The sequence below is a fragment of the Amblyomma maculatum genome, chromosome 8, assembly GCF_055883805.1.
Source record: "Amblyomma maculatum isolate TAMU_Amacu chromosome 8, ASM5588380v1, whole genome shotgun sequence".
Lineage (NCBI taxonomy): Eukaryota > Metazoa > Arthropoda > Arachnida > Ixodida > Ixodidae > Amblyomma > Amblyomma maculatum.
The window spans coordinates 91,286,115-91,313,460 of record NC_139351.1 but is presented as its reverse complement, the minus strand read 5'-3'; the positions used below and the strand labels follow the sequence as shown (position 1 = coordinate 91,313,460).

General features: G+C 46.7%; 1 long non-coding RNA gene across 1 annotated transcript in view; it reads left to right on the top strand.

The window, feature by feature from the left end:
• LOC146181788 (uncharacterized) overlaps positions 1–27,346 on the top strand; it is a 126,820-nt gene that overhangs the window by 73,712 nt on the left and 25,762 nt on the right. The window lies entirely within an intron of this gene.

The window sequence follows — 27,346 nt, the reverse complement described above, 5'->3', positions numbered from 1 at the left end:
GTTTTCAACAGGTTAAAACCACGCGTCTGCGGTGTCCTGTGAGCTTCCCACACCTAGAGAAAAACGGCGTTCCGCTCAGAACGTCATCGTCGCAGGGAACGGGCACCATAGTTGAGTGTAAAGGAAGTAACATTGCACGTCATCGCTCAGGCAGAAAAAAGACTGTTCTTTTTTATTTTATTTTTCTCTCTATGCAGACAAATTTTATGTCGCGTTCGACTCCGCGCATGCCTAAATATATCGGTGGATTAGCTTCTCCGTAAAGGTAGAAGTTGTAGCAAGTAGTTCGCCGTGTATAGTTGGAACGTTGAAGATTAACTTAACGGATTTAATTACCAATAGTCAAAATAGACCGAAGCACAACAAAAATCAGATACTTTCGTGTTTTGACGTCACCGCGTTAGTACCTGTCTCAGAGGAACTTTCCCTTCTTTTTTTTTAGCAATACAGTTTCTTTGCTCAAAGTATTGAGAAATTATCACCGCGCTTTCCAATTCACTTTCCTTGAACAAAGAACAATGACCCCAGTGCTAAACAATAGAAAACCGAAATGCATAAGATGCAAGAAATTACATCGTATTGAAACCTCTTAAGAAGTTATTAATTTATGTTTTGTTTCCCTCCAACACCTCTACTAAACTCACGTTAGATCGTTATTCTGCTGTCCTAACTTCTTTACTGTTTTGCGACGATTTAAGCAACAGGTTAAAAAATTACCAATGTTTAATATTTTGAAACTATTAAATTCTGGAAGGTTGAGACGTCCTTTTTTTCTCTGTTAACAGCAAATGCTTTGTATTTTATTTAGTTATTTATTTATTTTGCATTTGCGACACTCCCTCACTCATCCAAGTCTATAAAAAATCCTTGGGCAATATCGAATCGAGACATTTGCTTTAGACAGAAAAAAAAAAAAAAAAGAAGAAGCGCTCAACGTCAGTCCATGTTTTCTTGTAGAAGAAGAGGACAGACAAACCAGGGAAGCACCTCACCAATGACTTCACTCCGCGACGCGGCGCATCCTAGCGGCCATCAACGGCGAACGGACGGCGCTGTGTGATGTGATGTCACGCGTTCGCCCTTTCTCTATTTTCTTTACTTCCGGTTAGAGCCCAAAGCGTCAGCTTTTGGTGTCCAAAGCAGAAACAGAGAGTGGACAGCAAGAGGCATCTCGCGTGGTGCTGGCCATCGAAGAAATAACGCGATAAAAAAAAAAAAAAAAGAAACATATATGCGTATATGTACACATTGATGTCTGGAGGGATAAGAGGAAATGCTCGCTGCGTTCGAGGCTCGCGGTGGGAGAAAAGGAGCGCGCAGAGACAAAATGGCGGACGTCCAGTCTAGTTCTCCCCACCCTCTCCAACTCCCTAAGCTCGTTCCGATGTGCCCAGCCAGCCGGCCCTTCTCGAACTGTATCTATAAATATAAAAGTTATCGATTTTTACATTGGGCAAGAGAGAGGAGAAAACGGGCAGGCTTTTCTTTGTCTGTCTCTCTTCCTCCCTCTCTGGAGCAGGAAAAGAAGGAAATCAAGGGAGGAGAAAGAAGCGGTCAGGGGAAAACTAAAATGAAAAAGGTAAAGGGGAGGCACGGCGAACGAAGACTCTGCTGAGGAGGATGACGGCACATAAGAAAATGCTACGGAGGACAGAAAAGGATAAGGGAGATATATATAAAGAGAGAAAGGAGATGAAAGGAAGAGGGAAAAAGTAAGAAATTGGTGAAAAGAGCCGAGGAGCTGAAGGGGAGGAAACTGACCAATGGCGATTCAGAAAGCGCCGCGCGATCCGAAGGTGGCGAGGGGGCAGCGTAGGAGGTAGCGAGCGCGACGTCAGAGCCTTGGGGCGGCGGAGTCCACTTTGGCGGAAATGTTTTCGGGCCCGTAAGGATGAAAATGCGCGCGCCTGTTGGGCAGCGCGCTGCGTGTGTGCGTGCGTGTATGTGCGGGCCGCTCGCGTACCGAACGTCGTCTGTTCTTCTTTGCCCTCTCGCAGCTCTTTCTCCTTCCCTCGCCTTGAGTATTTCACTCTTTCTCAATTTTTTTCCCTTTTCCTCCCGTTTTCGGGAGGGATCGCGGCTGCTGCGTTTCTCGCCACCGATGTTGCTCCCGTTTTTGGTGATGTGGCCGCGCCTCTTCTCTCGGAGTCTTCCCCTTTTTCCTATCCTTCTCCCAACCTATTTGGCCCTCCTCCTCCCATTTCTGTTGCTAGCCCTACGGTCGTGACTCTCGCGTTCCTCCCCGGCGTCACTGTTGGAATGGGGAAAAAAGGGGAGTGCTAGGGACCGTCTCCAAAGCGACGGCTGCTGCTTTTAAATTCTTCTTGTCTCCGGTTACAGCCTGCCTCGGTTGAACTGGGCGGCGCTTGCTGTCGGATTTGCTTCTTTGGAGCCTTCGCCTACTGTTAAAGTTTACAAATCAAGTCAAAACGTTTTTAGTCTGCCTGAGAATGCTAAATTTCTCACTTTGGTCCTTTTTATCGTTCTGGGCCTGGATTGAGCTTCGACTCGATAAATTCCTAAACACTTTTTCCATTCACGTTAACATGCTTCATTATTCGCTAGTGTTTGCATCGAGTCACCCGGGGCTTTGGTCATGAAAACTGCGACAAGCGAGAGTATGGCCGAGGGTCCTAAACCATCCCTTAGGGGATTCCTAAAAATTAAAGCCGACATTGTTGAGCACGAATGAACAAACGAAGAAAACAAAAAATTAAACTTAAATCTAAATCAAGCAATAACATATATCTCTGTCGCGAATGAGATATTGTTGGAACTGGCGATATTTTTAAAATATCTCCCAACGGCGTTAAGTACTTTTGCTTTTAAAGTCACAAGCGGCGCTCCTCGCAATTTAATGACTGCGGAATATACATAAATATTTCCCTTAGTAAAAAAAAAAAAAAAAAAAACGTTCGGTGGAGAAGCTGATCTTTAGCGTAAAACCAAAGCAGGCCTTATTATAAAATACAACAGGGAACTTCTAAATTTGCTTTTTGACAACGAAAGAAAATTGTTTTTCGTCACCACTGTCATATTTTTTATCCGCCACGTCCATATACCTAGCGCAAGCAAAAGTAGTGCAGCTTAAAATTATGCGTAATCCTCACTGTAGCGACCAGTCTTCAGCGAGGGTGGTCGAAAGAGTTAAAATATGCAACGAAAAAATAAAGAGGAGCAACAAACAGAGGAATAAGTAAGAGAGTGCCCTACGAAGTCTCGAGTCCTGCGCTGTGCGTGCGGCAAATCGGAGAAAATGCGCTTCCCTGATGGCTGGGGCCGCTATCGAAAAGGCTTACGGTGCTCGAGCTCGGTGGCGATCTCTGTGCTATAGGGCGGAGCCCGCCGATAGGTACTCTTTCTCTTCCTCCCTCCCCCTCTCGCTGGCTCTTTCTTTCTGTGTCCTCGCAAAATCCCGGAAGAACGAGAAAGAGACGGTGGCAGGCGGGGAGTGTGTGGAAGGCGCTGATGGCAGTTAGTGCAAGACGGCCAAACGAGCACTCGTTTAGTGGCGGGAAAACGAGCCCCAGAGGCGGCTTCAACGCGATGTTCTCTGCATTTCTTTCTTTACGCGATTGTGATGCTTACAAGTCTGTTCCTTTTCTTTTTTTTTTCTCTCGATCTTGAGTTCAGAGACGAGTGTCAGGCTTTCGCTGGCACCCTCAATGCGTCGGAAAGGGGCTTGAACGAGCTTTAAGGCAATCGTCTTAAGCGTCACAAGGGTAGTGTCACGTACATTGTTTTCTCTGTCATTTCAGTGAAAGAATGGACACTGTGTCCCTACTGCGCAAGTTGTTGTAGAAAGGAGTATCTCGAGCGTTGCGGGCACAGTGGTGCATGATGACGTCATTGTTTTCATTGAACTTTTTAGTGACACAATGAACGCCGTGCATGAACTAAGCGTACGGCTGATGCACGACATATATTTGACAGATAGTACAGGTGTAACGTACAGACGTAAAGTGGTGTAACTGTCTTCTTTCCGAACAGTGGGGAGACTGTGCGCGGTCTGCGTGCCCTCAAATCACGCTGTGTGCTTGGCTTTTAAACCCTGCTCGCTTTGCCCAGCCTTTCCAACAACTGAACATTGACGGCGTGATGTATGATGGGTTTGGTTATATAATGCAGCCTGTAGCAAGTGGCTCCCATGAGCATTAAAGTTTGGTTTCTCAATACCGAGAAATTTAGAAAGTGTTCCTATGTGCTAGGCAAGATACAGTATTATGCACGAGGTTTTCATCGTGGTTCAAATTATTCCGGCTTCAAATGCAGCTTATTTGTTGTTATGACCCTAAGAGAGTGGAGAGTATCTCATGCAGTCTGAGGTTCCCTACTTAATTTGATATTTATCGTAATCGGTAATATCGAGTGGTCGCGTAAAGTAAGACGCTTCCGCAATCAAGAAAGTATGCCTTGCTTCATTGTCACTTAAAAGAAAAAGTAAGAAAACTGCTGGGAAGAATAACAAATTAAAACCCACACACATACACATACGTACACATACATTGGCTTCTGTTGAACATAAGTGAAAAACAGCTTGATCAGTATAATTAATCGGAACTCTATATAGAGATATTCATGTACGGTAATCTCTTCTTAACGGATGTTCTTGAGCACAACATTTTGCTCTTGGTGCTACGAGTTTTGAAGTGGTTAAAAACTTGCGTTAATGATATGCGTGGATTCATTCATTCATAATAAATGTTGCTAATAGCGAAAAAGCTTAACAGCGAATTGGATAAAAACGATGCGTATCCTTTTTTCCTTCGTCTCTTTCTCCGTACCTGAGCACCGCTTACACCCCGCAACAGTGTTGCTCTTATTTCAAAGTTTTCGCCCAAAAGGCATGCGCTCGTTTTCATTACGAGAAACTAAAACGTTCAGCACAATAGGGAGACGATGAAAAATAACAAGGTTCTTGTAGCTGCAAAGCGCTAACGCAGTGATCGGTAAAGACGTTCGAATGCTAATGCGCTGGTTTCAAGCACACCGCCGATGTCATGGGACTCAAGAGCGGCTTAGTTATACACTTGACTCTCGCTCGGGCGCTGTCCGCTTTGCTCGAGCCGAACCGGTGGCTCAAGGGGCTATGGTGGAAAGAACAAGAGCTGCTGGTGCGGAGGCAAGGAGGGGCACTGTTCCGAAGCTGAGCCGCTGCCGTCGGCGCCGGTCTCCGATCAACGCCCTACAGCTCGGCGTCTGGCACCCCGGGTGACGTTTACGACGTTGTCCTCGCAGCTTTACGATCTCTCTCTCGAAGTGCTTCGCTGCTGCCTCGCCCCCATCCACAAAATCCTTGCCGCGTTCTTCCGCCGTGGCGCGTGGCTGGACACGACGATGACGAAGCCCTCGCAAAAGCACTGCCCTCCTTCTTGCCCCCTTTCTCTCTCTTTCTCTCTAAGCCTCCCTTCGCCGCTGCTTCTACTTCCGTGGCCCTCAGCAGCGAACGGTTTTGTTTTCACAAACGGGCTCGTAACGGCTAGGTCTCGTCTGTGTCAGGGCCAATCATTTGTTGTGCGATGATTGGAGCTGATATGACGCTTGTGAGCGCCGCTTGGGGCTGGAGTACCTCGTCAAGTTCATATGCCGAAAAATTGTTAACACTAATATGGTTCTTGAAGATGGTTAGTAATTTTATTCAATTATTTCAGCGGTGAAGAAAAAATTATTTCTTCGGTTGTCGTCCCGTTGTCGTGATCTGTTGATCATGAGATATAATCGCAAGTTAACGGTCGTGTTCACTTTGCACGTACTGAGTAGAAATTTTAGATTCGCCTTTTTTTTCCGTATGTGTGTTTACGGGCGAGCCTGCTATATTTTTTTTTTTTTCACGAAGTTACAGATTGTCCAGAGCTAGAAGGCAGTCGGACACCATTGTTGAAATATTCATCTTGTTCTGAAGTCCTGGCTAACTCAGTTCCATTGTTCTTATCATTTGTTTTCGATCACAAAGAATTCATAATATCAGTAGGCTATCGCAAAGCCATTTTCCAGTCGTCGCGTCTATATTATTAGACGTTGTCTCTTTTGCTCAGTACGCGGCCTATGCTAATCTGATCAAATTAAAAGAGTTGTTTCCCCAGCGCATTGCTTAATATTTGCGTCACAATTAGTGTATGCATCCACTACAACTCCTACTGCTATAGGCGAAAACATTTTAGGAAATAACTGCGCGTTCCGTGGGCAAAGCAAAACTTGACTTCCGCGTAAGCTAAGCGTGCGTGTTTCGCTGCCGTGTTTCAGGGTTCCTCTCGTGAGCGAAGGCAGCAAACGAATGTACTTCTCTTTCGCTTCGCTCATCGAATCCCCGCCGCTGTCAGTTCGCCTTGCTTCTCGGAGCTGTCATCGGCGACAATGACAGCACACGCCATTTTCTGTCCAGTAAGCATTCGACATATCTCACGACCAGTCCAAGGTCCGCCGACATCCTGCCACTGGACACGCACACACCCCACCCATTCCTCTGATTTAATTCTTAGCGGCGTCATATTTCTTTCGGCTCGGAGCAACTCTGGGACGTGCGGGGCGGGTACAGCCGCATATAACGACTGTCTGTGGAGAGCTTTATTTCCAGTCGATAAGTCCACAGCCGACGCCGTTCCCAGGCTGTCCATCAACCGCATGACAGGTCATGGTTGAGTGTTTTTTTTTTTTGTAACACAAAGCGCTTTATGCTGTTCTCGCACCTCCCTATATTATACTAGCGTGATCCTGGATCTCACACCGGGCCGGCTTTCTTGCTAGATTTGCAGTAACCGCATGACTGCATAGACTGAGCGAAAAAACGTTTGGTCTCGGCTGCCGCTAGCCACGCTCGAAGAGCTCAGCAGCGCCTCCTTTACCCCTTTTTGTCTTCCTCTATTTAACTTAAGCATCTCATTTTGTTTTGTTCTCCCAGCCCGGCTCACTTCGACAGCAAACAGCGGGGCGAAATATGATGGAAAATGGCAACCACAGTTCTCATTATGGTCGGCAGGTGTCACCACCTGACCCAGCTTTATCGCAGGTGAAGAGAGAGTGAGCGGGAAGTGGGGTCATTGGTTAACATAGAACGGATAAAATATACATTGATATTTCACCTAGTGCGGTTGAGAGTATTAGGAAATGCGAAAAGGGAGCACAGTTGTACATGGGACACATTTTACGCTATCCCTCTATGGCCTGGCATGTGTCGCTTGCCGTTTGGACTTTAATTCCTTCTAGCGAAATGCACAAGGCCGGTTGCGACCCAGGAAGCGTTATTCTTGTTCAATTTTCCTACCTAGGTTTTCCTCTTATTTCATTTTATGTTTTTATCTACATTTCGAGGACCTAGCACTCCTGCTGCGATATTATCGAGTCTGGACTTTCTAAAGGGGTTCACATGAAGAGCGCCTGTTTTGCTGCTTTTTTTTTTTCTTTGTATTCGACTCTTCGCACTTTTATGAAAGATGTGGCTTTTGCCACTGTAAATAGAACGCGACTACCGATGATAAAAAATTAGGCATATTTACTCACAGCTACAGTTTCTTTCAAACCCTCGGAATCGACGCATATTTGTCTCGTCAAGTGCTGAACGGGTGGTTGGCAAAGCTTCAACAAATACTTATTGTTTTACAGACTGCTTACAGCAGTTTTATTTGCTCTACCTGATGTTTAGTTATAACCTTATTATCTGTTACATTCAAATAGAGCGGCCGCGACTTTCTACGGTTCGTGTTTGCGGGCACCGTAAGGGATGTTGTAAGTTCGTCCACCTGCCGGTGAAAATAAACTGTGGTTCTACTGTACCTAATATAGTCTTTTTATCAGCATACACCATTGGGCTGTATTCAAGACCTCGGCAGGAGCTTGCTGTCACCGTTGCGCTATCCTCAAGGTAAGGGAATAAAATGCCCCTCGACTTATTGTTGACGTGAGAACGGCAAGCTGGCTTCACTGCACATAGAGTCACCATGCAAAAAAGCCACACCACTGTCTGAAAGAAAGCGTGTACTAGGGCGCTCATGGGCGTGGTTTTGAGACAAAAATAGGAGCTAAAGCCGAGATGTTCAGTAATGTCCACCATGTTTGCAAACCGCTTTTAGTGTGGTGTTCGCTTTGTTTTTAGCGTCGTATCATTTTGCAGAGTCGTTTGCTAAGCCTAATTTATTGCCCTGTCGGAACGCGACACGCGGGAGATAGCCGTAGCGGACAACGAAATAAAACAAAAGGGGGGCCCCCCAGGCGCAAAATAACCAACACAAAAACATTGCTTCTTCTTCCAGAGTGAGTTGTAATAATACCCCGGCACGAGTTTCCCCATCGTTATTATCCATTTCAAAGTTCGTCGATGATATATATTTACTTCCCGGCCGTCCTTTGCGTGAATACGAGCCAAGTTTCCGATTGGTTTGAACACCTTATCCGTTATCTCTCTTCTTTTTATTTCAGCCATGCGTTCGCCGTTATCCCCGGACGCATAAATCTCCACGGAGGCCGCTTGACAATCGCCCGTGCCTGGACCGAAATTTTAGACGAATATTGCGTGTCCCGCGGTAATTTATGGGAGGCCGGCGTCCAGTGGTAATATATATGCATCCCTGCTGGGCTTCGTTGCAGTCATATTTCCAAGCTAGAACACATTTTTTTTTCTAGTTTTTTTGTAACAGAGATTATCTCTGCTGCTTGTGTCGCCCTGCTTGTGGACCCGCTCACCATTTTTCCCATTTTTTCCCTGTTTTGACGATAATGTCCGCATTATATTTCTCGGGGAAAGTGGTAAGATAAAACCGTATTCTCCATAAAAATTAGCTGTATAACCGGTAGATCGTGCTACTCGAGAACACGAATGCGTTAATCAAGGAAAAAAAATTATCGCAAAGATAAGCTGGTGTTTATTTTCTTATTTGCATATATAGGTCTCTCATCCGTTGGCTCATTCACTTTTGCGATGGCAGTAGTCATGGCTTGAAGGAGTATTTGTGAAGGCGAATTACTAGGAAGGAAAACGTCGAATCAATAAGAACAGTGCTGCGTCCATGAGAAAGCCTAATATATTACCCAGTTACCTAAGCATGGTAGGCAAGGATTATCTTCTTTTCAGCTTTTCTCGCTGTGAATTAAGGCGACTAGTTAGGAAACTTTGTCACTCAAACTTCCCTAGTCTTGCGTGACTAGGCAGTCTCACTAGCCTTCACTCTGAGCTGGCTGGTTCGGTTCGTGTTAGCTGATCCCCGTATATTCAGAGGCGGTGTGGGAAAGTAAGAATATCATGCAATGTCACCCTTCTTAAAATTATCTTGCAGAGGTGTTAAATAAATTGACTGATGCGATCGCAAAGCGGTGCGATGGAAGTTTTGAAAAAAGGTTGCCATTCCTGTCTTTTGTTGAGAGTCAAGCGTGACAATTTGAGGCGCCAACAGACAGCTGACATAGCTGGAAACATATACTGAAGAATTACAGAATTGTTATTTGACTTTCTTTTGCTTATTTTAGGGCGTCCTATGCGAGAAATAGCTATTTTCATCAGATGTCGACTGATGTATGGAAAAAGAATATATATAGCACACAGCTTTTAACGATCAACAAACGACATCCTTATTGTCTTGTGCAAGACCAACATGAACGACATTCTGAGAAGGTGTCGGATTGAGACGACGAATTCCACTTCGTAAATGTTAAACTAATAGCTCGCAATTTTGATCCCACAGGAAATAAAAGGGCTACCTGCACTACAGAAACAATGGCGCCTCGAAAATGAGCTGATACATTCATTTGCCCAACGACACATAAACTGATATATCTGCCATTCTCAAAAGCGTGTGCCCAGAAGGAATTACTAAATGATTTTTGACAAGCGTTTCTGATACTCTCGCAAATGCTTTGAAAATGGCAACCGACTCAAATCAAGACCTCAAATGCGCAAGTGTCCATATTCATTTATCTGGCTCCTTGAGTCAGAAATATTAGAATGCCTTTAATCTAAAGCGCACGTTAAAATTTCAGGAAATACTAATAGACGAATGAACGCTGAATGGAATGATGATTTAGGTACTTATCCCCCCTCCCCGTTAGGACATAGCTCCTCTGGATTTAAGACGTACGACCTTTCTGCAATTTTTGTACTACTTCCCCACCCCTCCCTAAGTGGTCAGTGGTCAAGCGAGCACGGGCATGACGCATCCCCGGATTTGAGAGGAGTTAGTCAGCTCGTTTCGAGGAAGCGAGGGCTCGGGTCACAGTTGAATCACGTAAAAAATGGGCCTCATCTGGGGATCCAGCGGTGAAATGAGACAAGTGCGAGCGCTTGTAACACGTAACAAAAAAAAAATCGTAAGAGAAACGGGAGCAGGGGTAGCGACTGACTTAGTGGAAGTGGACATAGGAGAGGGCAGTGCAAAAGGGGCGACATCGACGCACAGTGCGGACGACGACAAAACGACACGAGGGGAAATGAGGCCCATATACGTCTCCATTTTCAGAGGGCATAACTCAAAGTTGGAAACGACTTGGGATAATAAAGAAAAAGCGGAGATAAAAATTGAATGAAGAAAAAAAAAATGTTCAGGACACTAGCGACTGGGCATTCTAAAAATGCGGGGAGGGTTAATGGGGGCGCGCTGGACATTCGGAATGAACGAACGAAGGGAGGAACAAAGGGAGAAAGAAGCAAAAAAAAAAGGGAAAGCTCGTAACTGATGTCGGGAGATTAGGAGGCGGCCGGCTTAGAGGAGAAGCCTGATGGCGCGCGCGTGCGGTTGCCGCTGGATTCGAACTCGGGGTGGTGGCCAAGCCGCGTTACAGCGCGTTTGGAGCAGTTGACTGACCAACGCCGACGAGCCGCGCACCGAATTTGACAGGAGAGTCGAGGAGGGGAGGAGGTTTGGAAGTGTGATTTGTGTGCGCCATTCGGCGAGCCGGACAAGGGGGCCGAGCTGGACACTGGGCAGTGGCGATCACGACGTGGCGTCTGATTTATTTGGGGGGCCGATAAAATGTACGCCGCTCGGACTTATTGTGCCGGACACGGCGACTGACGTCGACCCGGGAACTTCCGATTCATTTGGCGCCGATTGCGAGGCCGCAGATGGCGCTCCCGTGCGCGCGCTCTCTTCGGACGTGTCCGAATCCGGCTGCACCACGTTTAGAGCGGGGTTCGAAAATGTAGCAGCAGTCAAGCAGGGGCACATCGGGGCTCGATCTGCTGTCCCAGGCTGAAGCGGAACGAAAAATGGCAGTCGTAACGTCGCCTGGTGCAGGTTCTCAAAAGCGTCATTAGAAACTCGGCGTTCTTACCCTTATCTCCTTGTTTAGTGGGCAAGGCCGATTTCTAATGCTGGTGTAACACGTGCTACAGCCAGATGCAGGCTGCTTGCCCGGTGTGCCTTGCGTGTCTTGGTGAAAATGGGGTTCTTCGGAGTGCTAGTGGTTCAGGGCTGTATCATTAGAGGTAAAACTTTCGTTTTCTCTTCGTTGGTCGCGGCAGTTAAACATATGCAGGAAAGCCATAATTGGTTTTGTAAAGAGTTGAATTCATGCTAACCACTCAGAAATCGTTAAAGAAGAAGACTCTCTGTCCTTAGTTGTCGTGATTTAAACGGTGTTAATGTTGAATGCCATGTTAAACAGATTACAAATAGCGTCAGTTGTTGCCACGTCGCCGGTCTCAATCTAAAAGCGAGCGCTACTAGTATTTGTTCGAAATATATTCTGTCCGCATTGCCAAACCCTACATTTTTTTTTTTTTCCTGGCTGATAACAAGTAAATTATCTGCTTCCAGCGATTACCGATAAACGCCATTCCTTGGAGTCCCGGCCACCGGCTTTGGCGAGATAACGTCGAGCGTCATTTTCGGTACATTTCACATTCTCCCTTTCCCTACGTCCTGCCCCCCCACCCCCCCCCCCCCCTCTTACTGCGCTGCTTACCGTCGGTCCCGATCTCCGCTCCTCATCTCGCGTTCCGGTCGCAAATGGAATCATTTGGGGGCCAAGAAGAAATTCGTGGACCCATTTCTACCCTATCCCACCAACCTTTTTCCTCTCATCCTTATTTTTCGGGTTTCTTTCTTTTTCTTCTTTTCTACCGCAACGGTAGCACTCTGCTCTAGTCTCTTTCTCCCAAAACTCAGCGTTCTTCTCTCTCTCTCTCTCTCTATCTCTCTCTCTCTCTCTTCGCCGCCTCCTTTCCCTAACCCCGTTCTACATGCGATCACTGCTAATTGTCTCTCCGATTCGGCCTGAGTGGCTGCGCGCTCCGGCATTAGGCCTATTAGCCGGCCGAGCGCCGAGCCCTGAGAGAGAGTAGCGGAGACAGATCTGGGAGGAGGAAGCGTCTCCCTTTCCAACGGGACGCACTTAGGAGCGTTCTACGCGGGAAGCGAATACAAGAAGTGCCGACATCCATCTCGCCTCTGCCTTTAGCTGGCCCAAAGAGAGGTCTTGGCCAGTACCACGCTTCATTTTCTTCCAGTTGAAGCCATTGTCGTTCGGGGAGCACAGTGGTCTTTGCTGAAGCTAAATCACTTTCAAATTGTACTTTTCAATTATCTTTGAAACTCTCAGGTCTTCCTGGACGTTTTGCTCTCCTCTGGTGAGAGCCTGTAAGTTGTTGTGCGTCACAAAGGCGAGCCGTACAGGGCGCGTATTATTTGCCGAATGCTTAATGCGGATGTATTTTCCTTGGTGTTTCTTTACAAGCTTTCTACCCAGAATAACCCCCAAGTTACATTAAAGAAGCACTTGCCATTTAATTAATATTTCCCCTGGTAGTTAAAGCGGTATACTCGGAATGCCGAAACGTTAACTATCAACGTGTGGACACGGCTCAACAATTGATTGCAGTTTTGGTATCAACCTGATATCATTTGGAAGGTACCGAGCATTAATGGAAGGCTGTTATCGTCCAATAATCGTTGCGCTGTTCTGCTGTCATTTACTACAGTGTAACTATCGACAATCCGAGATTATTATTCGCTTTAATGTCAAGTGCGAGTAGCAATTTTAAATAGATGTCGTCTATGAAACAAAACGAAGAGTAGTGAACGAAAGTCACCTTCGGTTCTATCCATTTGAAATGATGTCAATCTAGAAGTTTTCTCCCAATATCCGGGGACGTCTCGCACCACTAATTCAGTATTCATGAGCAAACGAGCCGTACTGACGCTCTCCTGAGTTTATGTCTAGGCGGCGTCCTTTTGGGGTCGGCTGTTGTTGTCATCGATGATGAGTGCAGGCATCTATACGACACACACTGCACAGCAGTGTACCTCGGAAAACAATAGTAACAATAGTAATTGTAGTATGGTGCTGTCACCATCTGCAAGCTCCCGGGACTACGTGAAAAGCGGTTGTTATTTGCGGATTATTTTTTCTTATTCCTGCCTCCCGAGTTGGGCGGAGTGGCCCACGCAGGAGCGCCTCCCTGATGTACACGGTAAACAAGCAAAACAGTAGCAGTGCCTGGTTCTGAAAGACGAGGTTAACTATCTTACATCTTGTGCGAAAATATGTCCTGATATCTTTACGAAAGTCTGTGCCTAACTGCACATTTCTTGGCACACTTTTCTGCTAATCGACGCTGTTATTACCTCCTGCCAATAGGAGGCGAAAACTGCAAGTAAAACCAAAGCTCACTTTTTTTTTTAGGCCTCGAAGTGGAGGTACTTAAATTAGTGGTGCCTCCTGCCAATAGGAGGCGAAAGCTGCAAGTAAAACCAAAACTCACTTTTTTTTAGGCCTCGAAGTGGAGGTACTTAAATTAGTGGTGCCTCCTGCCAATAGGAGGCGAAAGCTGCAAGTAAAACCAAAGCTCACTTTTTTCTAGGCCTCGAAGTGGAGGTACTTAAATTAGTGGTGTCGTATTTTTTTTATTATTATTATTTGCTGCCATTCGTGTTTCCTTTTCGACACCAGCGCCACGCGACGCATCCTCCGAGCCTGAATCGCAATTCAAATCACACTCTTCGACGATGGCTCGTTCCAATAGCCCGTAAATCTCTCCGCCACAAATGCATTGAACGGCCGACGACATCTTTATAAGCCCTCCCGTAGAACTTCGCATTTCGTTCGGGAGCCATATTTTCTGCCGAGGCGCCGACAACCTCGGGCGCGGGTCGCTGCGCGAAGTCGTTGTAGACTCGGCGACACAACCAACACTTCCCGCGCCTGTCTCGTAAACACCCGTTTGATTTTTTTTTTTTTTCACCTTTGTTTCGTTTCCCCCACCTTCATCGCCTAAGACGGTATTCGTGTCATCCATTCTCCCACGCCCAGTACGAAAATTGTAAGACGGGATTTCACGATAGGGAAATGAGTTTGGGAAAGGGACTGTGTCCGGGGAGAGGTTAGAGAAAGAGGATGTGAGGAAATACCCGAGATGACGGTCGGCGGTGATGGTACAGGGGAGGGCACGCACAACAATCGGCCATTGTCGAACGGCAGAGCCAAGGTAGGCGGAGGAGATCGCTTCGCTCTCGGCTTTTACAACGAAGCGACCGGGAGCTGTGAAGCCGGGGAAAAATAAAACGACAATAATAGCAATAATAATGCCGCAAGCATGGGACCAATAAATAAGCCCGTCACAATAGGCAGTAAATCTCACCGGGACCGAAACGGACGACGTTGCTGCGGCAAGTCGATTTTCCACCGTGGCGTGCATGCTTGGTTGTACGCGCGTGTGAGTGTTCGCGTGCGTTCGTCTGTGCGTTTGAACGTCGCTCTGCGTTTGTGGCTCGTTTGTGGTGCGTTCGACTTGTTGTGCGCTTACTGCGTGACGTTTCTTTACGATGCGCCGCCATTCCGTTTCCGACCTCGCTATACTGCAAGCATTTCCTGTTTCGCGCGTTTGACTTCCTCCGTCGTTTGGGCGCCGCTTGGTGCTTTGCCGCATTTCGCCTTTTGTCTTTGCCCTGTTTCCGCCGTGTGAAGATTTAGTACGCCTGACTTCGCGCGCGCCAGACGTGAAGAGCAAATGACTCATGCCGTCATTTACGTTTTGACACTTTTTTTTTTTTTTTTTTTTTTTTTGCATCCCGCCCAAGCAAACGCAGTTGGAATACGCGGATGTTTCCATAAGTAGCGATCTGAGGCAGCACGCGGAGAAGACGAAAGTGACAATACTGCGGAAGATATTTACTGTCATACTCTTGTTTGATTGATGAAGGAATACGAAGCTCTATACGGATAGCCAGATACCTTCAAAAGAACTGGCTCATCGTAGTCCGATAACTAAAAGGAAGAAAACGGTTTTACCGTAAGCGCGTACATACTCTCTAATAAGGTAAACATTTTCTTAGTACCTACAAAAATCATCATAAATAGCGTCTCCTTGTTTCGTATGCTTGCTAAGCTGACATAGGTGTTACTTAACAGTATTCGTGTTGTCAAATGCCTGTTGTTCTCCCACTATGGCAAATTGTAATGTTCTCACGAATATTGGTCTGGAACTCATTGTCAGCCAGCATGAAGTTATGTCAGACATTATAATTATTTCATACAGCCAAATACACTTTCTAAATACCTTCACATTCAGATTCCTCTCATTGGTTTTTAGACGGTTTCTGTGACCCTTACCACATCAGTGTGAACGAATTGCAAACTCACTTAATCTTTCCTATATTTCTTTTTTATTTTTATGAAAAACCAGTTGCCTAATTCTGTACAAATATTTGTGTTCAATTTTTCGTACGGGGAGTAATAAACTGAATCTTACACTAAACTGAAACGGAAGTAGCTCCGACATATCGAAACCCGATCTAAACCCTGTTCTCACATATAGATACCTAAATCGATGTTTCGCAAATCGAAACACTGTCTAAAATTTGAAAGAAATGAACACACTCGTAGACAAGGAGCTTTCAGAAAGAAACAGTGGGTCCGTGAGGCAATTCGGTTACCTCGAGAAAACCTGTGCCCCTTGCATAGCACTCTGAGGACGATCCAAGGGCTTCTAACAAAAAGTAAAGAAAAAAAAATGCTCACTACGCAAAAACTCCGCGAAGAAGGAAATGCATGTTCATCTGAAAGCAAAAGTGAAAAAAAAAAAAAAGAAAAGTTTTCAAACATATTAAGTAGTTACGTCTGACGCACATTTCCCGTGGGCATTTTCCTGCGCACGAAATATTCTCTCGTTTGCGAACACTTGGCTGACGTGCGGAAAACGGTATATAATTTAGTTGCCAATGAAGGAGTATACGACAAAGTTAAAAAAAAATGGATAGTGAATCAGCACTGTTTCCGTTACGCTGACTGTGTCTGGTCTCCGAAGGAAGGCTCCGCACTTCAACAGACTGACAGCATAGAGTGAGGTCAGGTTCGATATTGCTGTTCACTCAAGGTAAAGCTCCTTTTTTTTTTTTTTTCCACTTTTGTGAGCTGTTTGCATTGAGTTGTTTATCACACAGCTGTCTCACGCAGTCTACGTAATTCACATGCGGATGTCAATCTATTTGTTTCTTTATGATTCTAAGCGCTATTTCTGTCGTCCATGCGTAACAGCTGAAGCCACTAAATAGGCAGGACATTTACGTGTAGGAATGTAGCCACATTCCAAACACATTGAAAGAACTTTTGAGAGGTTACATTTTGTAAGAATATTCCCTAATTTTCTCATCTGCTCCTCAGACATCTGAAAACCAAATTCAGTTTCTAACCCGGAGTTAATGATGAGATCCTCTGACTTGTCATGTATTCAATATTAAATATGATCGAGTTATGTAAGGTCATGTGGCGCTTAAATAACTCTAATTCCTATCAAAATTATGGAATTCGTCCCCTAGTCAAACCTGAGAGGGTGACAGTGCACTTTGTGTACAATTAAAAAATGAAACTTGTTTATTTTTGAATGCGCAGTTTGGGCGATGTTGTACTCTTGACCTGCGAAATATGTTTGTTTTTTTCTTCCTTCGCATTTTCGCTATGCGACATGGAAAAATTTAAAGCTGCAGCTCTCATCTATGTATGGTAAAACTCCTTCTTTTTAATTATTTTAATTTATTTATAGGCCTGATTCTTCTTATTACGCTGCGTAAACATTTACTTTCTAAATACTTCAATAGCCACTATTTCTCTCAATATTTTTTCTTCCTTTTGTGATACCAGTGCTGCCTATGCTCCGCCTACTAATGCCTGAGATCCGAACCAAGCTCACTCGCGGTTAGCCTCGAAATGACTAATCTTTCGTAACGTCCGAACGAAACATGGACACGCGACGCGCGGATAACGAAATTTGAATGCCAAAAGCAGGATTATTTCGCTCGTCGGGTTTACGAGAGGAAAAACGACAACACTGGTAAAACTCCAGTCCCACTCCTCCTCCCACGCACTTCGTTTGCACAACCGCAGTTATGCAGCGTTTGGTGGAATTATTTTGAGAGCGGCCCGAAAGCGTGCGATCGAACGGCCAAAGCGCTTTAATCCCACTGGTAAGAGCCTAAGCTACACTAGAGGATAAAAGGGGGACAGACCACGGATTCGACACTTCCTTTTGCATGGGTTAGCCGCAAATCCTCTCTGCGCGACGCCTTCGCTCCTCGCCACGTCATGGATCCCCCACTTCTTTTTTTTTTCTTTTTCTGTTCCCCGTTTTGTCAATAACTTAACAAGCTACCTCCGGAAAATTGGGGGAGCAGACGACACGCTCTATGCCACCCGAACAGCGGGGAATTTTCTTTTGCATTTTTGGTCGAATTCTATTTATCTTTGTTTTGCTTGAGAAATGTGAACATGCTTTCAGGGATTTTCCGCCGCCCACCCACAGCTAAATACCCTACTCCTGTAAAAGCACCGGATACTTTGAAACCCGATAAACTAAACCGCAAAGAAAGGGTGGGGGGAAGGGATGGAGGGTTAGGTGGCAGTTACGAAGGGGGCGCACGTGCTACCATCCGTCGCCACGTTAGGCTTAGCAGAAAGCGGTGGCCTGGCTTTATACGCCCCCGCAAAGTTTAACCTGTAGCTTTGTGTTCGTATCCAACATTTTTGTACTTTCTTTTTCTTTTGAAGACCAAATCTGGAGGCAACCCGAGGTTTAGCATTCAGTGACGTAACAATGTAGCTGACTGAGGGTGGTAATGCTGCAATATATTTCCTCCCATCGAACGACGCCAGACATCCTTTAACAACGGCATACTGCGTGTCCCTAAACAGCCTTCCCGAGGTTTCCCTGCTGCTTTCGGGAATTATATTGTTAAGGGCGTAACAATATGAAAAAAGTTCACGGAAGAAAAAAAAAAGGAAACTAGGGTAATAAGGTCGCTGCTGTTATTAACGACAAGAGTAAAAAAAAAAAAAAAAATCAGCGCACTAAAAAGTTGACCCCCCTCCCCAACAAAAACAGCCCGAGGCTGAGCTCTGGGGAAAGCAGGGAACACGTAATAATCTCCGACATGTGCGTGGGCGGTGGAAGGCATTTACGGGGTGCGGGCTATATGTATAACTAAAAAGAAAAAGAAAACATGATGGCACAGGCGCGCTGGAGTAACGTGCAGACGGCCTCTCTACCTTGTATGTATTTCTCCCCGTGTGTGTATGCAATATAAGAGAACCCCTCTTTCCTCCTCGCAGCGTAAGGAAGCAACAAAAGACAGCAGAAAAAAAAAACGACTCGTCATGTCTCGCCATTTTCTTTCTTCCGGCTGTCGAACGAAACGACTGCTGTTTCAGTTATGGCGCTGTGCGACTGCCTCGACGTGTCGTCTGCAACGGTAAACAACCATTGGTCGAGAGGGTCCACGTGCGTCGCTGCTGATTTTGGCTCAGCCTGGAGAAAAAATCCAAGGAAGGGAAGAAGAGGGGTTGCTTTACAAGGGAACACCTTCCCTTTCCTTACCCCTCCGTTTCCCTCTACTTCGCTTAACCTTCTTCCGCCTGAATGGGAAACGCAAGAACGTGTATTTGCGGCACCAGTCGCCTGAACCCCACGTTGAAGTCAAAAAGCGAATGAAAGAGAGGAAAAACGTTAGATGACGAAAAAAGATGAAGCCTGAAGAAGACGAAATAGAAAAGTCTGCGATCCGGCGGAGGCCCTCAGCTGCTTTTCAACGGAGGTTTCTCTGCAGAAGAGAGAGAGAGAGAGAAAGAAAGCGGGGAGAGGGAGGGGGAGGGAGTAAACACCAGAGGAACGCCCCAGATGGTGGTCTAAAATGTAAGCCGTGAAAAGCAAGAGAGAAAATATGAAAAAAATGGACTAGCTGCGGTCGTGGCTGAGGGTCGACTTATGCGGAAAAGGGAGAGCGTACGAAGAATGATAAAGAAATAAAAAAAAAAAAAAAAGCAGTGTGGGAGAGCGTTAGGACGGGAGCAGTGTTGGGCAGAGTATGGCGGTCAGCAGAAAATAGACGCTCGTGTCTAAAGCGCGAAGTTGCAAGCCAGCGAAGGGCAGGAGGCGGGAATCTCGGAGGCACGCGCACATACAAACATAAACAGGGGACAGGTGGAGCGAAGGAAAAGAAGGAAGGGCGCGTCGTATTCTTACTTTTCTTTCTTTCGCTCTCTTTCTTTGGCGAGCAAGGACTCCGGCTGGCACGAGCCGCGCTTGCGTTCCGGCACGCGTCGGACCGCGGGCGAGGCACGGGTGAGTCGCGATGCGACGGATGGCTGACGACAGTCGTGTGGCGCGCGGAAGCATTTCCGGGAAGCTGGAGATGCGTGGTCCCCCACCCCGTCTCCCCAACCCCAGTCTCTTCCCTCCCCCACACCTCTCCCTCTATCCTAGCTCTATGCAGCTCGCGTTGTTGTGATGAGGCCACGGTCTGACCCTGTTTCGACTTTTTTTTCCTTTTTTTTTTTCCTTTAACATGGAGACAATGAACTCCGCTCTTTGTGCGCCTAGTGCTCTCAGGCGCCAGACGTCTACGCGGCTTATACGGCTACTCTCAAATGTCCGCAGACAGGAGGCTTTTTTTTTTTTTTCGTGTCTAATCCCTCGATCACTCTCGGCATTAAGGTTTTCATTCTCGACTACATCAGTAGCTCTGCTCATGCCACACTGCCTCGTTGTGACGTCACCTTAATTCCGCTGATTTATTTTGCAAAACTGTCGTTGTAATTTGAAGTTCATCTCAGGTATGATTTTGGACACGAACTTTCAAAAAAGAATAATGTCGATTTCACGTTGCTGAGACCTACTCGATGAAGCACTGTAGAATGGATATAATCGCTTTACTCCTAGGTGTCTAATAATATTTCACCGAGAATTTGACGGTACATGTGTATATTCAAATGTTTACAGATTTCCCCCAATAACAATAGACCGGTAGCGCAAAAAATTAGTCTTTTTTTCACCACTGGGCGCCTAGTGTGAGAAAATACTACGACCGGTTCGCGTTAACGTTGTATATTCTACAGCGACCTACCGCCTCCTTTCTGAAAAGAGAAAAGAAAAAGTTAACGAGAACAACTTCACATTTTGGAAGTCTAAGTTTCATTTCTCACAGGATGATTAGTTTCGAGGACTGCGACTCGATTGATTAAACACTTTGTTTCAGCCTGATGTTGAGCTTGCGCCTAAGCTTGACAGTCACTCCATATTTAGACAAGAACGCCATAAGCGAACACATGGGTGGCGAACATATGGCGGCATTCAGTTCCTAGCCGTGGCGGCCTTTGGCAGAATTTCGTTATTCCCTCTTCTTCAGAAAACATCACTCGGTGCCGCCAATCTGGTAGCCAGCTTTATTGCGGTGATGCATTTCATATATACCTCATTTCTTTTTCTTTTTTTTTTTTAACGTTGCGTCGTTGGCTTGTTTTCACATGCCCTGTTACTCAATTCCTCTCCTGCCAACAACAAAAGCAATAGTTGTCGGCGGTAGGCCGCTATCAGAGGCGTTGTTACTTTGGAGCGTGGCGCATTTGGAATATGTCTCCATCTTATCGCTCCATCAGTGTGCCATATCTCTCTCTTTGTGGACACGCGTGGCGACGAATTTGGAAGTGTGCCACCACAATGCGCTGGCGGTATTCGTTCGACCTAGTCCCCTCAGGGCGGCACCTAAACCTAGTACCGACAAAGCGGGCCCATTATGTGGAAGACAGTCGAGGAGACGCCAAGCGGCCGAGGTTAGTCGGCATCCCGCGATTCGAGCTAAGCGTCTTTACGCGGCCGCCGCCCCGAAGCGCGTTCCGGCATGTTTTGCGACGCTAGTCGTCCTTTCAATGTCGAGGGCGGGCACATTCGGTAGAGGGCGAAAATGGAGGTAGCCGTGATGGTGCACGGGAGTGGAGAGGTGCAAGCGAGGCGGAGAATGAAGCAATGGAGGGGGTGATGAGGGGGCGCTATTTTGTATCGCTGGGAGACCGTTATGAGACGCCAGCATTGGTTTCGGTGACGAATATAAAGCTCTGAAAGGCAGGGGAGAACGCACCGCTGCTCATGGTACGGTGCGCAATTCTGGAGCCCAGTGTTATGGTCTATTTTGAGGCTTCCCCAGGCAGAAAGACGTCCAAGATGTTGCAACACCGTCGCTCTGATCCTTTTCTTTTGGTTCCATTTGCTTTTAAAGTTGCAGTGTTTTTTTTCTTGTTTTTTTTTTCTTCTGCGTGTTACCTTCATCAAAAATACTAATCATTGCTGATTGTCGATAACGTGTTGTTCATTATTTTTTTATCACTTTTTGTGAGAAAGATTGTTTTGTGCTGTACTGCAGCTAAAAACCTTCCAAGCATTATTTCCTGGTCACGTGTTCCTTTCTGCACCTGCTTCTTCATTTCATTCGCTCCATTGCTTCATTGTTATCATATTATTATTTTTCCTTGTGATTATTTCGTTCTGGGGCGCCTTCATATTGGCCTCATTTTGCAATTCTGATTGCTGGGAGATGTCAGATATCAATTCCATAGGAGAACATTAATATCGAAGTATCCAATCGAAATTCACGGTGGAAAGTTCAGAAGCGATATTGTAATCTAAGGCCAATTAAGTTATAGAGATTAGTGGTCTGATACACGTGCTTATCATTAGAAAACAGTCGAGCTTTGAGATGGTTGCCGTGGTTTAGACGACGCGCGTCCTAGCAAATAATGTTCACCTAACATCGCTGCAATGTTTATATATATATATATATATATATATATATATATATGCGGCCTAATTTATAGGCGGGAATATTAGAAATACGCCGCAGATAACGACCAAATTCTCTTCTCTAATGTTGTAACCCCACCTCAAGTTCATTTAGGGAGTGCTCTATGGCAGCAGTTGTAATAATACCCCTGTACGGGTTTGAAGTGTTTTATTTTCGAGCATGGGATGGTTCTGTCGTGATTAATGCATTACGCAAACGTCACCGCAAGTATCGGGTCTCATAAGAAAATTATGTCGCATCGATTTCAGATGCATCATTGTGCTGCATGTCTGAAATTTGCTGATGCGGCGGAAACAAGGGTATTTTTCCTCTTCAAAGAAGCCGATTACAACTTTTCGTTTAGTTTTGTGCCATTGGAGAATATTGGAGAACTTTCCACAGTGCCCTCGTACGTCTCGAAGTATTTAAATTTAGGCCGTCGGAATCGTCTGAGCTGCTAGGAGCTACGGGCAGGGTGCTTTCTGTCGCGTCTCTGCTGTCAGTAGGCCACGGTCGTCACAGGGGAAGTCCACGATTCTAGAAGCGATGCGGGGAGGATGGGGGACCGGATCTCTTTTGAAGGAAGCGCACAAGTCCAGTTCTTTGCGGCGGCTGGCAAACCAAGGAAAGGCCACCCCGTGCGAAGAAAAATGTCCACGGTTTTTCGAGGGGCTCAAGAAAGGCAAGAGAGGGTGGGAAGAGAAAAAGAGAGTAGGAAGAGGGAAGGGAATGACGCGGCGGCGGGGGCAGTAGGGGTTCGCTCAAAAACCGCGTGGCACGCGCTCTGGGAGTCCTCCGCGCTGATCCCCTCCCCTCAGCCCACGGCTTCGCTTTCAAACATTTCGTCGTTTGTGGTTGTTTACCTCTTTCTTTAATCCTGGTATACGGCCCCCTTCTCCAGTCGCACTCCCCCCCCCCCCCCCCTCCCCCTTCTCCCCCCCCCCCCCTTCGCCGTCTTTCCCAGTAGAGCGTGGCAGACGGAGTAAACACGACCCTGCCGGCAGACAGCTACCAGACGGGAACGAGAGGGAGGAGGAAAGGTTAAAGGGAAATTACTCGCTCAATCCTCTCTCTTTTTCTCCTGCTCGCCCCCATCTCTCCTCCGCCGGACTTCCAAGCCGATGTTCATTCCTTCTTTCATTCCTGCCGTTTAGTTCGTTCGCTCACCATAGGGGGGCTGCACGCTGAGGCACGTCGCCCCAAGTAAAAGAAAGCAAGCAGAAACGAAGAAAAAAGAAAAAGAAGAAAGTGATAGGGTCCCTCCAGGCTTTGTACGAGTGAACGAGGAAGAAGCAAGAAGCGGGATCTGTGCGTGCGTGCGCCTGAGTGTCCGCACTGCTGCGGAAATCAAGAAACGAAGCGGGGAAACAAAGAAAGGACGTCTACTCGCCGATGGAAGAAAGAAGAGCCCAGCAGTTGTTGCGTAATCCGGGAAAGAGAAGTGCTCGACGTTGGCTGCAAGCGCGGAAGGGCGCGTACCGAGTCGCGGATGGAAAGAAGGGGGGCGAAAGCATCCTCTCTACTCGGCTTGCTTCTTGCTATCCAGCCCCCCCCCCCCCCCCCCTTCCCTTCACTCATGCACCCCTCGGCCTGGAAAACAAGGAGCGGGAATTTTGGAAAGCCTCCGACTCTGTCAACTCTCCTAAGGCCCCCCCTCTGGGATGCCGCGTTTCCCTCTCAGCCTTCGCGCTTTCTGCTGCCTTTTGGTTGAATTCGTTTTCTCTTAGTGTGCCTTCCGTTCTTGTTTTGCTGCTTTCGGCGTGCTGCCTTGCTTTTTGTGTTTGCGTCGCCAATTCGAACGGTGGCGTGCTGTTCTGCTCTCTCGGTGTGTCTTTATCCAGACCTCAGCCCAGAATCGTGGGTGGCAGTGCTTTGGAGAGGCACAGTGAGACCAGGGGCGCCGCGCAGCGATTCCAGAATGCTGCAAATCGAAGGAGCCCGGCGGCAATTTGGATTTCTCCCTTTCCACTCCAGATGCCTGGTATTTTGGATTTTGCTTTGTCTCTCGCTCCTCTTTGGTTTGAAATAAGAGCGGCGGGTAAACAGTAGGAAGCGACTCCTGATGAAGACGAAGAGGGCGAAGGGGGCTTTTGGCAATAGGACGGGAACGGTCGGTTGTGGGGGGTTGCTGAGTGAAATGAATGCAGAGGGGAACAGAAGAAAGCATTGGGGCCTCCGATTCGGCAAGTGAAGTGTAAGCGCGAGTCGCGGAGGATATTGGCCGCCCTCTCCCACTCGACCAACACACATTACCCTTCGCACAGCGCACTGACTACCATCCCTCATTCCGGCCGAATCAAAATATACAGTTCCACCCTTCAGCCGGAAGCGGATAAACAGGAATCGAAAATGGAGGCATTTAGAGGAAGATCGGAGGAAGAACGAAGAGGATAGATTGTGTTATAAGGAAAGTGGAAAGGGTGGTTTTGGGCATGTTGAGGCGTTTGCGAGCATTACGGTCGGGCTTTCCTCCGGAAGGATATGGAGCGAGCGGAAACGATGAAAGCAAGACCACGTGAGCGACTGCTTCGTATCGGACAGGAAGTGAAAAAAAAATAAGAAAGTTAGCGGAAGCCAAGAAAACCAGCTGACTCGTCCTCCACATTATGGATGTCCAGAAACAACTCTCTCTCCTCGTGCGGCTGGAATGTCAGGGGTGCGGCAGTCGGCCCGTGTCCCGCAGTCTCTCAACGCGGTAAACGAAACGTCGTGCACCGGCTTCAAACATGCTATAGCCCAGCAACGAACGAGGACTGAGCGCGTCCAGATGCCGGTTGTCCGCCATTTCGGCATGCGTATATCTAGCCAGCAGAGTTGGGTCGGGCCCTTATTCCCGGCTGCGTCCTCAAATAAACCGAATTCAGGATTTGGGTTTCTTTTGTACTTGTGTTAGTATGTGTGTTACTTTCATATATGGCTCCTTCAGCGGTGCGGCAGCAACGGAACGCGCTTAAAGAGAGCGGCTAATAACAGTATCAGCGAAGGGTGTGGTTCCTCTCTCCTCCACTTCATTTCAGTCAGACTTCAAAACGGTTTCCACCACTGGCAGACGCGCCTTTATCGTCCCATCCCATTTACTTCAGATCATTCGGTTTCGCTTTAGGCGCGCTTATCTTTTCACCTGCTTTATAAATAAAGATGGGAAGGACTACCGAGAAAGATAACTAATTAATCGAGGTACAGATAACAAAATTAATCAATAAAGTACAGTTACATACGTACAAGTGACGAGTTTATGCAAAAGAAGAAGAAAGAGCTCTTCATAATTCTTTAAGCATTTTTTTATACTGCACCCCTAGATGGTGGGCTGTTTCCTCTGTTAGCTTTGACAAAGCGGCTCTCTTGTGTTTGCGGAGTTTATCGATTGTTTTTTCATATCGCAAAGTTAGTGAGTGGAAAAAGACCTCGTCTAATCACATATGCATGTTGTCGAATGCTTCGGCAAAATTTGTCGGTGGAGCGCGTCAAGTATTGGTGTTATTTATCAGTCGAACTTGGTCTAATTGTATTCTATAGCCTGTTCCACGAGCCGTTTTATACTGCTCACAGCTCCCTGTGAGTGTCATCAGCGCTTCCAACGCCGTCTGCCTATCCATTGAGCCGAATAATTACCTGCTATTTTAATGAGAGTTATTTCCATTTGAATTCGCCAAGGCATCATCATTTTATTAATGCGCCATGCTAAATTAAGTAAGTAAATGCAAAGAAGGGGGGGGGGGGGGGGGGAAGGGGCAATAGAAACTTTTAAGGAACTAGAAATTACTCCAACTATTTAAAAAAAATGTTAAGCACAATTCTAATACTTTTTTTAGGCGCCCCCTATTTCGCTCTCTTTCTTCTTTCCCAAATCGATGCTCCGTTTTTGTGGTGCTAAATTACGAAAGGGGAGTATACAAGCACACGAATATTCGGAGCTTTCGGAGGAGCGTCCATCCTTACAGTCTATGGCGTCAGCCAGCTGGGTGACTCATCTGCCGGTCAGTTTTAGCGTTTGGGAAGTAAGCAAAATGAAGGAAAAATGAAAGACCCGGGACATAAACCGATTGGAGTCGCCACGCCAGAGAGCGCGGGAAAAAAGGGGTTCTTTCTGTGTACTGCTTCCCAAAACCCCTCCGTCCCCGACCGGACGGGAGCGCTGACAGCAAGCTGGCACCAAAATTTGCTGTTGCGGAAGGGATGAGGAGATAGAGGTAGAATGGAAAAGTATAAAAGGGGAGCGGAACGAAGGGAGAGGAGGTCTGGAGAGAAGGAGAGGACGGAAATAGTGGTGCGCAGCCTGGCTAGCTTACCATGGTTCACTGACTACCGTACTCTGAGTCCAGATGATTAAAAACATGAAAGTCAAGGTTTCTGGCTTAGTTTAGAATACTACTACTATTCCATTCGTACTTCTTGTAGACCTGAATCTTCCATTTTTACTTAGCTCTATTGACGTCCGTGCTTTCATCCATAAGGGAAGTTCATTTGTTTCTGTTTATTTTTGTTATTGTATCAGGTAGCATGCCAATATATAGATGCGCTATTGCAATAGTTCCCAAAGCATTCGCAAAGTTGTAGGTGTTAAGCAGGCTAGTCATGGCCACTTTCGAATCAGCGCAGGGCGCAGCTACCCAGATATCGTATGTTTCGGGATGTTATTTTCGCAAACCCTTCCTAACTACAGTGACTCTCCTAAACAACAATTTCATGTGAATGCTTGTTTCTTTGATGAAAGGAGGGTCCAGTATAGCTGTCTATGTGTGCCTTATTTCTTTATTTTCTTTATTTTTTTTTTTTTGCTTTGTCGGTGGGTGAGAACATAAAAGAGGGAGAGCATGAGCGAGTGACGGGAAGTGGGAAGACATGGTAGTGCTAGCGGTCCGGTTAAAGCCGGATGTCTGAATGACATGTAATGATGTCTAAGCGAGGAGGGCGAAAAAAAAAAGTGTGGGGTTCATTCCCGGGGTAGGGTTGCAATCTCCCCAACTAAGGTGGGGGTAGACTGGACAGTACAACAGCAGCGCACCCTTTGCAGGCTTTGAGGGACCAGAAATGAACGATCCGACGAAAGGGATTCGAAAGGGGTGGGCCGGGACGGCGGATGCTTCAAAAGGGAAGCAGCCTTTGGGGTGGGGGATGGGGGTGCCGATAAGGTAAAAAGAGATCCAGCAGGGAAGGAACGATGACGTCATTCATTACGGAAGTCGAGAAGCGTGAAAAAGGATGAACCGGCTGATATGGAGAAACACGCCGCGCTCAGTGACTGGGCAGAGAGGGTGCTTTTAGGGAAAGAGCCTCTGTCGTCCACTGGTGGCAGCGAAAATGGACAGCAGCACAAGTAT